At 42.1% G+C, this 16,628-nt stretch overlaps 1 long non-coding RNA gene across 1 annotated transcript; it reads left to right on the top strand.

Annotated features, from left to right (window-relative positions):
• The first annotated feature begins 13,200 nt into the window (after positions 1 to 13,200).
• Positions 13,201 to 15,056, top strand: LOC129707766 (uncharacterized). The gene is made up of 3 exons (XR_008725233.1): positions 13,201 to 13,679; positions 13,773 to 14,143; positions 14,505 to 15,056. It is a non-coding gene; the product is annotated as an uncharacterized LOC129707766 (long non-coding RNA).
• Positions 15,057 to 16,628: the final 1,572 nt, after the last annotated feature.

Raw genomic sequence — 16,628 nt, 5'->3', positions numbered from 1 at the left:
GTCATTCTCTTCCACTGACTAGAACTCCCAGATAGTTGAGGTTATAATGTCCTTTAGTGTTGATTAATTTCAATGACTTCAGAATGTATTTTAATTATTGGTAATCACATAAATGGAAAATCTGTATTTAAAGCCTAACATAAGATTTTTTTGCACATCAATGAAATGCTCAGGGCACTGTTCTGTAAGCTCACACTCTGCACTCCAGTGGAACAAGTGGAGGGACTGGGTTTGATGAGAATGCTCTCTGAGAGCCAGCATAGACTCGATGGGCCATACAACCCCTTCTGTTTAAGGAAATGTAAGCATTTTGTTTCTGTTTTCTCCTTTTCTCCTGAGTTTAGTTTGATCTATTATTGTCATGTGTACCAAAGTGAACACAGTGAAAAGTGTTCGTTTGTGTGCTATCCAATTAAGAAAAAGAATATACTTTTTCAAGCCAATACAATCAAGATGTCCATGGTAACAAGATAATGGATAAAGAGTGTAACATTTAGTACACAGATATAATACTGAAGTCCGATAAAGTTTGACTAAAGAAAGTTCAAAGTTCTCCAAAGAAGTAGATGAGAGGTCAGAACTGCACTGGAGCTGATGAGAGGACCATTCATTTCCCCGTTAACAGCTGGGAAGGAACTGTTCCTGAATCTGAAGCTATGCTTTCTTAAACTTTTGTATCTCCTGCCTGATTGGAGAGGGAAGAAGAAGGAGTGACTGGGGTGAGACTGGTCCTTGATTAAGCAGATGGCCTTGGTGAGGCAGTGTGATGTGTAGAGAATTCTACTGGGTACACATCCAGAAAATAAGAGTCAAATGCGTTCTCAAAGTAATGGGTACAAATGAGCATTAGTTGGCATGTGGCTCTAATGGTCCAATGTTAACCTCAAATCAACGTCAAAATAAACAATAGTTTAAGAGAAGGTCCAGACCCAGATTACATAAAAGAAACCACATGTGCTCTACAAAACACTTGCAAGTATTGAGTCATGCAAGCACACAAACACAAGTTACACTTGATTAAAATTCAATTACACAACAAATGGTTTTTTTCTCACTGCATTAGGCAACAAACAATATTTTCCTTCTGGGATGAAATGTGCCAACAACTAGTTCTAGGCCATTTTAGGTCATGTCAGAATATCACTCGTAAGTTTCCTATCATGTTGCTACTGCACCAATAATGTAATTTCAGTGGTGACTGCTGCGAGATGAGATCTTGCCACCCCTCTGTTGGAACATTATTAGAACACCTTGGCCCACATTATTTTGAAGATGACATTCATCAGGTACTACTGGGCCAATATGGTCTCAGTACACTAAAGTGCTGGAGAAACTCAGCGGGAGCAGCAGCATCAATGGAGCGAAGGAAATAGGCAATGTTTTGGGCCAAAACCCTTCTTCAGACTGATGTAGGGTGGGGCAGGGGGGCGTGGAGAAGAAAGGAAAAAGGACGAGGAGGAGCCTGAGGGCTGAGGGAGAGCTGAGAAGGGGAGGAGACAGCAAGGGCTACTGGAAATTGGAGAATTCAATGTTTATGCCACTAGGGTGCAGACTGCCCAAGCAGAATATGAGGTGCTACTCCTCCAATTTCCAATGGTGCTCACTCCGGCCATGGAGGAGGCCCAGGACAGAGAGGTTGGATTCGGAATGGGAGGGAGAGTTGAAGTGCTGAGCCACAGGGAGATCAAGTTGGTTAATGCGGACCAAGCGGAGGTGTTCGACGAAACGATCGCCAAGCCTACGCTTGGTCTCACCGATGTAGATCAACTGACATCTAGAGCAGCGGATGCAATAGATGAGGTTGGAGGAGATGCAGGTGAACCTCTGTCGCACCTTGAACGACTACTTGGGTCCTTGAATGGAGTCGAGCGGGGAGGTAAAGCAACAAGTGTAGCATCTCTTGCGGTTGCAAGGGAAAGTACCCGGGGAGGGGGTGGTGCGGGAGGGAAGAATTGACCAGGGAGTTACGGTCTCTGCGGAAAGCAGACAGGGGGGGAGATGGGAAGATGTGGCAAGTGGTGGGGTCACTTTGGAGGTGGCGAAAATGACAGAGGACTATTTGTTACACCCCCTCCCCGGGCCCTTTCCCTTGCATCTTGCTATCTTGTTATCTTAACCGCTTTCATTGCACGCTAGCATATATGAACACTGTATAACATTCTTGGTAAGCAATTCTCTGTCTGCCAAGGCCTACCAGATCTCCTGGCTGCTAACCATATTAACTCCCGTTCTCATTTCCACACTGACTTTTCAGTCCTGGGCCTCCTCTGTTGCCAGAGTGAGGCCACAAGCAAACTGGAGGAATGGCACCTTATATTCCACTTGGGTAGCTTACAACGCAATAGTATGATCATTGAATTATCCAATTTTAGGTAACTTCTAACTATCACCTCCCTCCCAAATCTTCTTCTACCCCCCTCCCTCTCCTCCCCCCCTCCCCCCCCCCCTCCCCCCCTCCTTCACCCCCTCCCCCCCCCCCCCCCCCTTTCACTTGCCCCCCTCCCCACCCTCTGGCCTCCCACCACCCCCCTGCCACTTTCCTGCCTCTGGCTTCACAATCGACAGCGCTTCGAACATGTCTCACACCTTCTGTTCTCATCTTTGGCCTTTGTTCCAACTATTTGCTTATCGAAAAATCCTTGCCTATGTAAACCTATTACCTGCCACGCTTTGTTCATGCCTCTCGCCCTTTGCACCTTTTTCTTCTCCCCCCCCCCCCCCCCCCCCCCCCCCCCCAACCTTACAATCAGTCCAAAGACCAGGAATCAGGTCTTGACATGAAACATCACCTATCCATGTTCTCCAGAAATGCTGCCTGACCTGCTGAGTTACTCCAGCACTTTTTGTGCTTTTGTGCATTTGTGCATTAAACTAGCATCTGCAGTTCTTCGTGTTTCCATATGTATTAATGCACGGCTACACATTTTCTAATAGTGTACCATTAAGTCACAGTCAAAATGTCAACCAATTTATTAAAAAAATACAACCCAGTTTGTTTATGACAAGTTGTTATGTGAATACTTCAAACGAGCACCTGGAACAGATGTAAATGTGGCTGCAATTCTATTAATACCTGAGGCCATAGTAGCATCAACAGCAGCAATAATAATGAATAAAGACCATAATATCTGTAGCAGTGATAGCAATGAACGGCATTGTAATAACAATGGAGGCTATCATAGTGATCGAGGCCTGTGGTCGAGATACAAAGTAACTGGCTAAGTAGTGTGCTGTGGATATATTGTATGTAGTTGCATCACTTAAATAACTAGATGTGGCTGGTATTCTTTTAACATACGCAGTAGTTACCTCTGCATTAAAGTTACCATTATTTAAATGAGAACCCTTTGACTCTGTAGATGTTGTCATGGTGTCCAAGGTGCCAGTAATGGGTGAGACTTGCTTGAGATATTGCTGCACTGTAATAATCGTGGGTTGTAATAATTACTGAGGCTGCAAAACCTGCTGAAGTTTATGAATGCCACCACTTATCCTCACATTAAGCTGAAGAATTGCACGACATTTCTGAGGTCAAAAGTTTTTGTCAAGTATTAGAGTTTTGTCATGCATTGACTGTCCACATGGGATGCACTTTGAAGATATAAGTAGCATGAAAAGGTTGTTTTTTCCACAACATCCTGGCCACACATTCATCCCCCTGCTACCTTCAGGTAGAAGGTACAGGAGCCTGAAGACTGCAACAACCAGGTTCAGGAATAGCTACTTCCCCACAGCCATCAGGCTATTAAACCTGGCTCGGACAAAACTTTGATTATTAATAACCAATTATCTGTTATTTGCACTTTATCATTTTATTTATTCATGTGTGTATATATTTATATTATAGTATATGGACACATTGATCAGTTTTGTAGTAAATGCCTACTATGTTCTGTGTGCTGAAGCAAAGCAAGAATTTCATTGTCCTATCAGGGACACATGACAATAAACTCACTTGAACTTGAACTTGAACTTTTCAATTGTAAAGAAGAAAACTGGCACAAAAAATTAAGAAAAATGTAGCTCCTGTATGATTTCTGAAGTATTTTTATGATTAAAAAGGGGTGGCATGTTGGCGCAGAGGTAGAGTTGCTGCTTTACAGCGGCCTAAACCCGGGTTTGATCCTGACTACAGGCGCTGTCTGTACGTTCTCTCCGTAACCTACCTGGGTTTCTCCAGGAGCTCCAGTTTACTCACACACTCCAAAGACGTACAGGTTTGTAGGTTAATTGGCTTGGTAAAATTGTAATTTGTCCCTAATGTGTGGGATAATGTCATTGCGCGGGGATCACTGGTCGGCGCGGACTCGTTAAGGCTGAAGGGCCTGTTTCCGTGCTGTGTCTGTACACTAATCTGAACTAAACTAAACAAACCCAGAAAGCAGATAGATTGATAAATAAAGCAACGTCGATGTACAACAGATATAGAACTGTTTATATGAGAGCGCTTTTCCACGTTCCAGATAAGTGGATCACACACGGCCATTATTTTGGGAGACTTTTGTCAATTCCAACAGCTCTATGACCTCGTGATGAATGAAAAGAGAATTAGGAATGTCAAGTTAGTAAACAGCTAGTTAAGATTGTGCCATGGGAACATTTATAAACAGGAACATACGTAAATTTAATGTTCTTGGGATTCTTTCAGGGAAGTATTTAACATTCATAGTGCTTACCTCTGCACTTAAACTTCCTTTTAAATGAGAACACAACAACCATTAGAAATGTTGGGCACAAATAGCTATTTGGAAGTTTACAGAGATTGGAGACATTCAATTATGTGGGAACATTGAACCCACTCAGATTGGAATTTTCCAAAGTATTCTGCAAGGGGGATCTTTGAAGTTATTAATCCCATGAAAAGTGTTATATAATTTAAAGTGAAGTTAAAAAAAATGGTATTGCACTCACATGAATGCTGTGTGTCTGTTGTGATGATGCAACCTGTGATAGCGACCGTTTGACTGGTGGGGAAGTGAGGCAGCGTAAGCCTGCAAAGAAAATTTATGTTTTTGGTTATGGGGGAAATAAAATGTAAAAATGTTTCCAGCATTTTAAATACTGAGTGTGTCTCAGTTGTTGTTACCACTTAATCCTTTTTCTAGTGATCCTTTCTGTGGAGATATTTACTTTTAACTGGTGACTATTAACCCTAAACCATGAGTTACTTCAAACAGTCGAACAACATAGAAATTTGGTTATGAATACAGCAGATTGCAAAATCACAAGTGAAAACTAGTTGAAACGCAGATAATAGATTTCTGAGAAATGATTTGACCTCCTTTACAAAGAAGCAAAATGCGTTCAGTCTTGGGACACATTGAGTCCTGTTTCTTTCTGATGTCCAGCAACATTCAAGTAGTCACATTTTGTTGCTAGCACTGAAGCTTCAACTTCATTCCTTTACATGTAAATAGTTGGTTAGTGACTGAACTATCGATTTCACATGAATCTTAATATAGACTATTTATATAATAATGTGAGTTATGCAATTGTACTCATCTAAACACCAATGCATCAACATTGGATTTCACTCTTTTGTGTGCATGTGCCAACACACTGGCAGAGAAATGACATTGACCAAAAATATGTAAGAAGGAAATGCAGATGCTGGTTTTATACCAAAGATGGACACAAAATGCTACAGTAACTCAACGGGTCAGGCAAGAAGAAAAGGAATAGGTGATGTTTTGGGTCAAGACTCTTATATATCGGCAAGACGAAGCACGGGCTCAGCGATCTTTTCGCTGAACACCTCCACTCAACCCGCCTAAACCTACCTGATGTCCCAGTCGCTAAACACTTTTAACTCCCCCTCCCATTCCCAAACTGACCTTTCTGTCCTGGGCCTCGTCCATTGTCAGAGTGAGGTCCAGAGCAAATTGGAGGAACAGCACCTCATATTTTGCTTGGGCAGCCTACACCCCAGCGGTATGAACATTGACTTCTCTAACTTCAAGTAACCCTTTTCCTCTCTCTGCATCCTTCCTCTTCCTAGTACTCTGACCAGTCTAACTGCCCCCCTATTAAATTTTATCTCTGTATGCTTCTTTGTCAACTTCTAGATAACAATGCTCTATTCTACATTATCCTTGAACCTCATCCCCTTTGATCTCTCGTTTTCACATTTACCGTTCCTTATCTCTGTGTCGCCCTCTCCCCTGACTCTCAGTCGGAAGAAGGGTCTAGACCCGAAACATCACCCATTCCTTCTCTCCAGAGATGCTGCCTGTCCCGCTGAGTTACTCCAGTATTTTGTGTCTCTCTGGGGGGGAAACTAAAGGTATGAGAAGGTACAGAACAAAGCAGAGTCCTGCCTTGGCTCACCACACTTTGGTTTATTCTGCACCTTCTCATGAGTTTTCTCCCTCCCTGACACACAGTCTGATGAAGGGTCTCGACCCGAAATGTCACCTATTCCTTTTTCCCAGAGATGCTGCCTGACCCGTTGAGTTACTCCAGGTTTTTGTGCCTATGTTGACTAAAAATATACAAAGCTAAGGAGTATGGTGGTTCACATATAGAATCATGCACAAAAGTGGGACATATGCAGTTTCCACAAGAGCTCCAACTACTGGCTTTTATTGTGCTGATCACTGGGAAGGTGTTAGACATGAAAAGAACACTCACAGATCAGTTGCATAAATGGCCGTGTGTGTGTGTGTGTGTGTGCTTGTGCGCGTGTGTGCATGTGTTTGTGTATGTGTGCGTGCGCGTGTTCATGTGTGTGTGTTTGTACGTATGTGTGTATGTGCATCTACTGCCTGTGTGAGTAACTGCTTGATTCTTAACCTTGCCATGTGTGGCAGGCAGTATCTCTGGAGAAAATGAACAGGTGGCATTTTGGGTTGTGACCTTTCTTCAGACCGAAGAAGGGTCTCAACCCGAAACGGTAGCTATTCATTTTCTCCAGAGATGCTGTCTGACCTGCGGAGTGACTCCAGCATTTTGAGTCATTTTAGATTTTGTTTAATCATGGAATTTAGGGGGCTGAGGGGTGGCTTTAAAGAGGTTTATAAAATTATGAGTAGCAGCATAGGTAATATGAATAGGTACAGCATTTTCCCAAGGTTAATGGTCTAAGATTAGAGAACATATGTTTATGGTGAGAAGAAGAAGCTTTAAAAGGATCCGATGGGCAACGTTTTCGTACAGAGGGTGGTGCGTACATGGAATACACTACCAGAGGAAATGGTAGAAGTGAGGACATTGAACACATTTAAAAGACACTTGGCCAGCGTGGAAGACTTGGGCCGAAGGACCTGTTTCCACGCTGTAGCTCCATGACTCCATGACTTGTGACTGATGATGAACTTTGAGTAGATTTTCAGCAACGAGCTCCTAGTGTGGCACAAAATAACTGCACTGTCTTTATTTTTTTAAATAATTATTTCACGTAAAATTGTAAAATAGTCATTTTGACAGAGTTTCTATTTCCCTCTTCATCAAGATTATGGCTGGCATCCACTGGTACCCAATGTTAAGAGGTAATGAAGGGAAATTTGGAGCCAGTACGTAATGACCATGTTTCTCCACAGAACGCCAGACTGCCTTTCAAAGACTTGGTGTCTCCAAGTCTGTTGAAAACCAGTATATTAAAATAAACAGTGTATTATTTCTGTACTTGGCCTGTCTGCAAGTGAAAAAAGCACAGAAAGAAATGTGAGATTTACTAAGGCTCTCAATGAATATAATCCCTTCATTACAGTATTAAATTCATATATTTTATTGCTAGCTGGTTGGACAATGGGGAGATGTCATACGTAGGAATAACATTTTTATTTTCAGTGTAATTCCTTCATACAGGAATGTGCGTTCAACATGTTTTAATGGTTTGCAAAATGCCTCAAAGTAGACTGAATTGGTTACACATTGATAAATCACACAGTAGCCTTGAAGTACAGGACTTACTGTAAGCCAATATTTATGGAGTAACTTGGTAGTTTTAAATGAACTAACAATTCTGTCTCGAAAATCTTTGTGCCATGAATAGAACACAATTTTCTCGTAAGGTACATTGCTTAACAGCAGGACAGAATGATCCTGTCCCCCTGTCCACGTTTAAATATTTGTAGCAAATTAAGTTGGTCACTTATTAACTTTACAAAAGTTTTCGACAAAAACAAGCAGTACGATAGGCTTACAGTAATTCACACTGTTATTGTGAGTGTGTTGTAACTTGAATTCAAACCTAGTCATCCTTGAAACATTCTGACACATGAGTACTAGGAGTCTATTTACATTTGCCTGGTAGGAAGGAGGATGTTCTGTATTTACATATCGTAACTCCTGAAGGCTGCCAAGAACTTCATCTGGTTTTCATTGTGTATTTTTTCCCCAAATTCACTTCCTTTTGGTAAAGTAACTTAATACTGTTGCTGCATCTTTCAGTCGTGCTGGAATTGACAGAATTGTGATTCCTCTTGTAATCAAAATTAAGGGAATATCAGTATTTTTCTTAACTCAATGACATTGGGTTTTCACTGCTAGGATTTTATAATTCCTTGGTTTTATATCTTTATATCTAAATATCTTAATTATTGTTATATTTAGGCAAGCATTTAATTAATGATAGCTGAATGTAATTTGTTTTCAAATAAGAGACTTCCTTACAAAGTGCATACACGGGTCAGCAAGTTTGTGGAGCCCAGGATGTGAGCAGAATTTAAAATACTGCCGAAAGAATTAGAATACTTGCGCAAGGTTCTCCTTTGCCCGAATGGCTTTTACAAACTTTATCTTCTGAATATTTCTGAGGGCTGAACTGTTTTTTTTTATTATTATGTAGCACCAGTTGGGTGATTAAGATGTACATGGAATGCAGATTGGGTTTATGAATCCAATTGCATGACCCCATGTTGATCAACATAATTCAGCTGAAAAATTATTACTTTTCCAGAGTAAAAGTAATCCTGTTTTACTCTGTTAAGTGGAAATTCAAACAGATATTTAGAAACAGTCACCCTTACATCTTGATTTTTTTTCCATATGGGAGCGTACAGGAGGATATGATTCCCTGAGCAACATTCCTTCGGTGTGTTGGGGGGTTATTTGGTGGCTGACTGCCTCTGGATACGCGCAGGCAACATGGTCTTATCTACACAGGATTAGACTAGGACACCTGCTCGGCATGTACATTATTTGCCGTTGTTCTTGAGCCCTACTCTCTGCACTTCCCCATCAGATCTTGTGACACCCCAACCTCCACAAACCCAGAATCAGAACTCTGACAGGCCCTGAATCTCCTCAATAACAAATGCTGGTCTCTTTCTCCGTCAAACACCGAATCTCCACCACCAACACCAAGTGCTGGTCTCTCCGTACCCACTGACACCAGGTCTTTCCCTCCTCCCAACAATCAGTCACCATGCCAGTCTCCACTAACCCCCATCATCAAGTCCCAGTCTTGACCTGTCTCACCAGTACCAAATGCTGCATTCACATCTCTTGAGGCCTTTGGCAGAGCTGTTCCAAACCAAGCAGTGATGCCACCCAACAGTATGCTTTCAATGGGGGCATCTGTAGAAGTTTGAAAGAGTTGTCGGAGACACTTGAATTCAACATGATTGGTCCAGGATAGATTGTTTGTAATGTTTACACATAGGAACTCGAAACTCTCAACCATTTCCACTTTGGCACCATTGATGCTGATTGGGGCATGTACTCATCGGGGAGACTAAGGGAATAAAATTCATATATGTATACAAAGCTTCACTGAAGGAGTACAATATTCCCACTGGCTCCGATGAACCTCTGGCCTATATTCACACAAATTGACGAAGGAGTGTTTGAGATGGTATTGACAAAACCTATGACAATGCATCGGAATCAAATAAAAGTCTTGGGTAATCGACATAAAAGTGGACCACCTCATAAACTACCTACACCCCCTCCCCATTAGCCACATCCTGCTCTGGTCCCCACATTTGCCTTGTTAGCCTCCTTAAAATCCACAAAATGGAGTAAGTTTCCATCAATCCCAAGGAACCATCTCAGAAGCAGAAGGTACAAGTTCACCCTTGGAAATGTTGACCTCCCTGATTGTAACTGGAATCTGACACAGGTATAGCATCTTTACCATTATAGCTCACTTTAATTGCTGAATTTAAACTTGTTGGCCAATCTATTTCAATTATGTTAATTTGGGGCATGGAGGATTACTCTCTGGTTCTCTGAATTACATCTCTGGGTTCTTTCCCATTTACTGGCGAGTGCAGGCAGTCTAATTATCGTAGGACAGTGCCTCTAAAGAAGTTGCACACTTTCGGTTTTGCACTGAAATGTTAGGCTAGATTATTTTGCACGTTGAGAGCCACGTGTAATAAGACTGTGCATTCAGGTATTCTAGATGCATCTTTTGGTCTCCAGCCAGGTAAAGATAATACTTAGTAATGAAACCAGAATAGGATGGAAATCTTCAGCGAGTCACTTTTATATTGCTGGAGAAATAAAAAGTGTTAACCCTTCAGCTGATCGAAGTGGGGCTCCAGATTTACAGATCCATTCATGTTACAAAACTAAAACATTTAGAATCAGACCACAGAATAAACTATTCGTCAAATACTGGATCAAAAACATTCATAACGCAGACAGCTACTATGCTGATGCCTTGAAAGGTTAATTGAAAAAGACCAATTAGCTTGTTTTTTTGTGATAACGAATTTCTAATTAAATTATTTTCAATCTTTATTACGGTCATTATTAGGACCGCCATTTAAAATGAAAATACCTGGCAACCTCTGAACTTTTGTGATGTGACTTCAGCCCCTCTACTACAGCTGAGATGTGGATCTCGGTCTAAATAAATCCTAAGTCTACATTAACTAGTAATTCCTTTCCGTTTTAAGGCTCTAGATAAGGCTCGGCAGGCCGTATTTTTCTTCCAATCCATTGAGGACATGTTTAACAATAAATATTTAATAAACAGGTTGTCATCAGCTATGATTCATTAGTCTGACCCACAGCCTGTGTCGCTGCTTGCAATGCTGATTCAAAATCTCCAGCAATGTTATCCTACTTCAGCCGACCTAGCTGTGCACCCTTGATCGGTGATTCTGGATGAGGTGCCCACCTCCTTTGATCTGATTTGTTACAATATTTCACATACTTTACAACAACACTGCAAGAACCTTGGCGGAGAATTGTTGTGACTGGACTATACACGCTCAAGGATTGCTCATTTTCAAGACAATGTCTTCGTCTTTTGATCTCTGCTGCTTTACATTCCTGAAATGGAAGATCAAACAGTGACTGCGGGATAAACACTTCCTTTCTTTATCGCTGCTTCTTTTAAGTCTTGCATGTTGTCAGTTGTTTGGAGCCATTTTGCCACATTTACTTTGCTTTGCCTAAATATTGCTAACATCTTTCCGGAATACAATTTTTTTTTCTGCACTGCATTATCAATGATGTGACAGATTGATTAACCACTTGTGATTCACTTCTCTCCAGAGATGCTGCCTGTTGCCTGAGGCCGAGGCGATGTCTGGTGGGGGGGGGGGGGGGGGGGGGTGGGTGGGTGGGCGGGTGGTGGCTGGTCAAGGAGGAGGGGGGTATGAAGACTGTAGTGTGGGTTTAGGTGGATGGGGAAGACCCAGTGGAACAGTCACTGATGTTACCAGGGTTGGGGGGACTGGCACTTGGACCCAGCGCAGTCAAACCCAGGGGAGTGGGAGGTTGCAGCGTGAAAGCCTCAGGCCCGGTACTGAGTCCAGGCTGCAGGTATGGCAATGGCTGCGGGCTGCTGGAGGGTGGTGGGGTGGCGATGGTTGGTGGAATCGATGGTGGAATATGTAAATCCGGCCCTGTCTGAGAACAATGGTTCTTGGGTCCTGCTTTAGAATAAATCGTAACAAATCCCCTAGTCATTTTGCTCACAATTATCTTGAATCTCTATCTCCAAATTAATGTTAAAGCAAATAGTTCCTTCCTTGCCATTTAGCCTGACTGGGCCTCTCAAAATGGAGTGACTGGCTGTGGTGTTGTGATGACTCCCACAATACAATCTCCAAAGATGTACAAGTCTATAGGTTAATTGGCTTGGTATAAATGTAAATTGTCTCGAGTGTCTGTAGCATTAATTTGCGGGGATCGCTGGTCGGTGCAGACTGGGTGGGCCGACAGGCCCGCGCTGTATCTCTAAAACCAAACAATCCATGAAGCACATTTCTCTTATATTAATACATCGATGCATCGGACATTTTGGTTTTTAATCCAACATTGATTTCACAACAATGGGATTCCCTGCTTTATCTAATTTACTTTACCTTATTCTATTCAAATGCAGCCATGCAAACAGATTTATCACACTCTTCCGGTGTTTCGGAATATCTTAATTGCATGGTTACTACAAGTAGATATCGATTGTCCCCGTGATTAGAACTCCAAAGCTGGTCGCTCAGACTTTTCTAAAACTGCATTCAATTTCCCAAAGGTCAGGGAAGCAATTGTAAACACCATCTCCTGATATCTCTTGCCTAATATTGCCAAAACCTCCTGGTCCCAAAGCTCTGAGTCGAGAGGCAAGATCCTTAGAGAAATCAATATTCATACCGCTGGGTTGTAGCTGCTCGAGTGAAATATGAGGTGCTGTTCCTCCAATTTAGACCCACTTAAACAGTAGAGGAGACCCAGGACAGACAGGTCAGTGTGGGAATGGGAGGGGGAGATAAAATCTCTGGCAACCGGGAGATCGGTAGACCTAAGTACATACCGAGAATGGTTACTGTAGATGAGGTTGGAGGGGGTGCAAGTGAACCTCAACCACATCTGAAACAATTGTAGGGATCCCTGGATGGACTCCAGGGAAGAGGTATAGGGACAGCTGTGGCATCTTCTGTGGTTGCAGGGGAAAATTCCTGGGGAGGGGGTGGTGAGCACCAATCCTAACTGGAAAACATATGATTGTATCCAAAATTGTCTGCCATGAGCCCTATAAAAAGGCTTGGATGTTGAATTTTGACTGAATTTCGAATAAACGTCAACATCTTCGTAGTTGTTAACTTGGATAAGTATTTCATTGACATTTAGTATTTCATACTGATCTACATTGGCTCTCAATTGCTAACTGGTTCAAAACCTCCAATTTAGAATCATTACTTTCCCTTTTAAATGTTTCCAAGGCTGTAACCCTCATTATTTTGGTATTATTTTCCTCCTCGCAACCTCTAATGCTCTAATTCTGACTTATGATGTGTATTTATTGCTCTTTACACCACAACTGCCAGCATGTCCTTTGGCCAGCTAAGTCCCCCAGCTTGGAATTCCTTCCACCAACTCTTTTCCCTCATCAATTCACCCTTCTTCTTTAAGATAATTCTTTATAACCAGTTCTTGATCAGGTTTTCAATCTATCCTGTGTTGCATCTTATGATGCATCCTTCTCTGCACCAAACCGTTAAATAAATGTTAATTATTGGTGCGGTAACTATGAAAATGCTTGCATGAGTCGAAAATGTATTCAATGGAGAATATTAGACTGTTAAATGCAGGAAGACAGGATTTCCATTTGAGAGAAAAGGGGAATAGTTCTACGTTTTAAAAACAGACACGTGTTTAAAATGAATCCAACCCTAACCAGAGCAGATTGCATTATAAATTCATCAAGGTTTCTTGCAGATAAGTGATGGTGAATGGGGCTGATAGCAGCAGTGTGCTGCATTCTTATGGAACAATTAGAGGTAAGGAATGAATAATTCAGCATATTTTTACTGCAGGGGCTCCCCTGTTGCATTCGGAACTGTGAATTGCCCTCCTTTTCCGTTTTTGAGCAGCTCTGCTTCTGAAAGCAACCTCGGGAGACAACCCGCCTGTTTAAAATGCAGGTAGCATTTCCACGGGATTTCTGGAAGACCCCATCTGGAGGCGTATTGACTTGCTTACGCAAGCAGGACTCTGAGGTGAAGCATGACAAACGTAAGCACTGCACGTCAACAGGGTTCTCCCGCACTGTAAGTCTGCAACCCTTTCCCTCGCATCACGGAACAGACTAGGAGGCGAACAGGGACGACTGTGCCTCTGCACCGACTCGCAGCTTCCTATTAAAGCAAAAAAAACCTGACTTGTCCGAGAGTGAAAGGACTTGACAAACGGGAAGCGAGTTGTCATTCAGCATAATAAGACAACAGCCGATTAAAGAGAGTGGGTAAGGGATGAGTGGGTGGCTAGGCAAGAGTACGCGTGCAGCACCTAGAATGACAATTTGCAGGCTCTTGGACGAAGAACTGCGGGCACTTGTCCTTCAAAAGACATTGTGGCTCTTTAGAAAACAATACATTCTGCAGAAAATCTGTTAACGCTCACTTACTGAACACAGTGTGTTGCCTACTACGTTCAAATTATAACCAGCTACATTGTAAATATTAACAAGACAAGCTGGTGCTGTACGAAGTACGCAAACAAATTGTTATTCTTGAAACGAAACAGAAGGTTTTTTTTACTATCGTGACAGACGTTTCCATGAATGCAGAAAACAATATTTGACGCCTGTGTATTTTTATTCTTAGGCTGACATTGCAGAGAGCAAATGGTTACCAAGGAAATACAAGCGCTCGTCTGAGCATTCATCTAGATGAATTTTAACAAGACATTTTAGGAGTGGACGCCACGTTTAAACCAATCAGCGGCGGGGCCTTCAGCCTTTATGTCTGCCTTCTTGAAGGCAGACTGAATACAGAAATTCATTGCAGCACTCAGCTAACCTGGTAATTTCTGAGTCCTTCTGGAAGGATCCAAGCTGATTCTGTGAATACGCACTGTCCTTTTAGTGGGACACTGCTTGTATATGGAGGCCAAACTATCGGCGGATCTGGTTCATTTTTTAATACAAATCAATAATTTATTTATGTTTGGATGTTTGGATGTTTGTGTTACAGTTTTATTGTGGTTGTGTGTTCTTTATTATTGTACTGCTGCTGACAACCCAAATTTCCACCGACCCTGGTTGTGTGGCAATAAATGATATCTATCTATCTATAAGCTGATTTAATCAGGGGCATATGTTTAAAATCACGTTCCTTTCTAGTGAAGATATATATTTTTAAATGTCTCACACAAAATGCAAATAATTGATCAAATCTCCCTGACGTGTGCATTCCTCACCTGTGGTCACATGATTATAGGTTTCAAAATAGATCACCTTGTAAATATCTGACATTAATTTGAAAGGATAAAATGGAAATAGATTAAAAAAAAATTGTGCATAAATTCCTAATAAATAAAATAGATAGACATGAAAGGAAAGTGTCACAGGTAAAATTAAAAATCACAATTTTGCCCTCTGGCAAGTATATCCAGTGCTTAATTAGTGCATTCTGGGCAGTATATTATTTTAAAAGAAAAGATTGGCCAGGCTTCACCCCTCATTAAATAAGTATTTGAAAATTAGAATTATCTTGGCCATTTGATCTTTAAACTATGAGAATGCAGGGTGACTTAGACAGGTGGGGGGAGTGGGCAGATGCATGGCCGATGAAGTTTAATGCGGATAAATGTGAGGTATCCACTTTGGTAGCAAAAACAGGAAGTCAGATTACTATCTAAATGGTGTCAAGTTGGGAAAAGGGGTCTGGGGGCCCTTGTTCATCAGTCTATGAAAGTAAGCATGCAGGTACAGCAGGCTATGAAGAAAGCGAATGGCATGTTGGCCTTTTAACAAGAGGAATCGAATATAGGAGCAAAGAGGTCTTTCTGCAGTTGTACAGAGCCCTAATGAGACAACACCTGGAATATCGTGTGCAGTTTTGGTCCCCTAATTTGAAGAAGGACATTCTTGCTATTGAGGGAGTGCAGCGTAGGTTTACAAGGTTAATTCCTGGGATGGCTGGACTGTCATATGCTGAGAGAATGGAGCAGATGGACTTGTACACTCTGGAGTTTGAAAGGATGAGAGGATATCTCATTGAAACATATGAGATTTTTAAGGGTTTGGTCATGCTAGAGGCAGGAAACATGTTCCCGATGTTGGGGTAGTCCAGAACCAGGCGCCACAGTTTAAGAATAAGGAGTAAGCCATTTAGAACGGAGACGAGGAAACACTTTTTCTCACAGAGAGTGGTGAGTCTGTGGAATTCTCTGCCTCAGAGGGTGGTGGAGGCAGGTTCTCTGGATGCTTTCAAGAGAGAGCTAGATAGGGCGCTTAAAGATAGCGGAGTCAGGGGATATGGTGAGAAGGCAGGAATGGGGTACTGATTGGGGATGATCAGCCATGATCACATTGAATGGCGGTGCTGGCTCGAAGGGCCGAATGGCCTACTCCTGCACCTATTGTCTATTGTCTATTGTCTATAACTAACCCCTTGTGAATTTCACTACCATGTGATTTCCAGTGGAAAGTAACATATATTGACAGGGGACTTACTTCCCTCCAAGAGAAGACGAAGGTTGTGGGTATATTATCTGACGGTTATAAAAGTGATGGCTATAGAATTCATAGTGTGGTTGATAAGACCCTTCATGTATTGTGTGTGAACAATCACGCTCTTTCACGAGGACAGGTAGACCACTGGTACGCCCCTCCTACAGGATGTGGGAAGTCTTGGAAAAATCCAGTGGCCCTGAGGACCACATCTGTGGGAACGGCATGTAGCATTGTCAGAGCCATAGGTAGCCGCTATTCGTATACATTGGGT

Source organism: Leucoraja erinacea, chromosome 22, assembly GCF_028641065.1.
Source record: "Leucoraja erinacea ecotype New England chromosome 22, Leri_hhj_1, whole genome shotgun sequence".
NCBI lineage: Eukaryota > Metazoa > Chordata > Chondrichthyes > Rajiformes > Rajidae > Leucoraja > Leucoraja erinaceus.
This window is presented reverse-complemented; position numbering and strand designations above follow the sequence as displayed.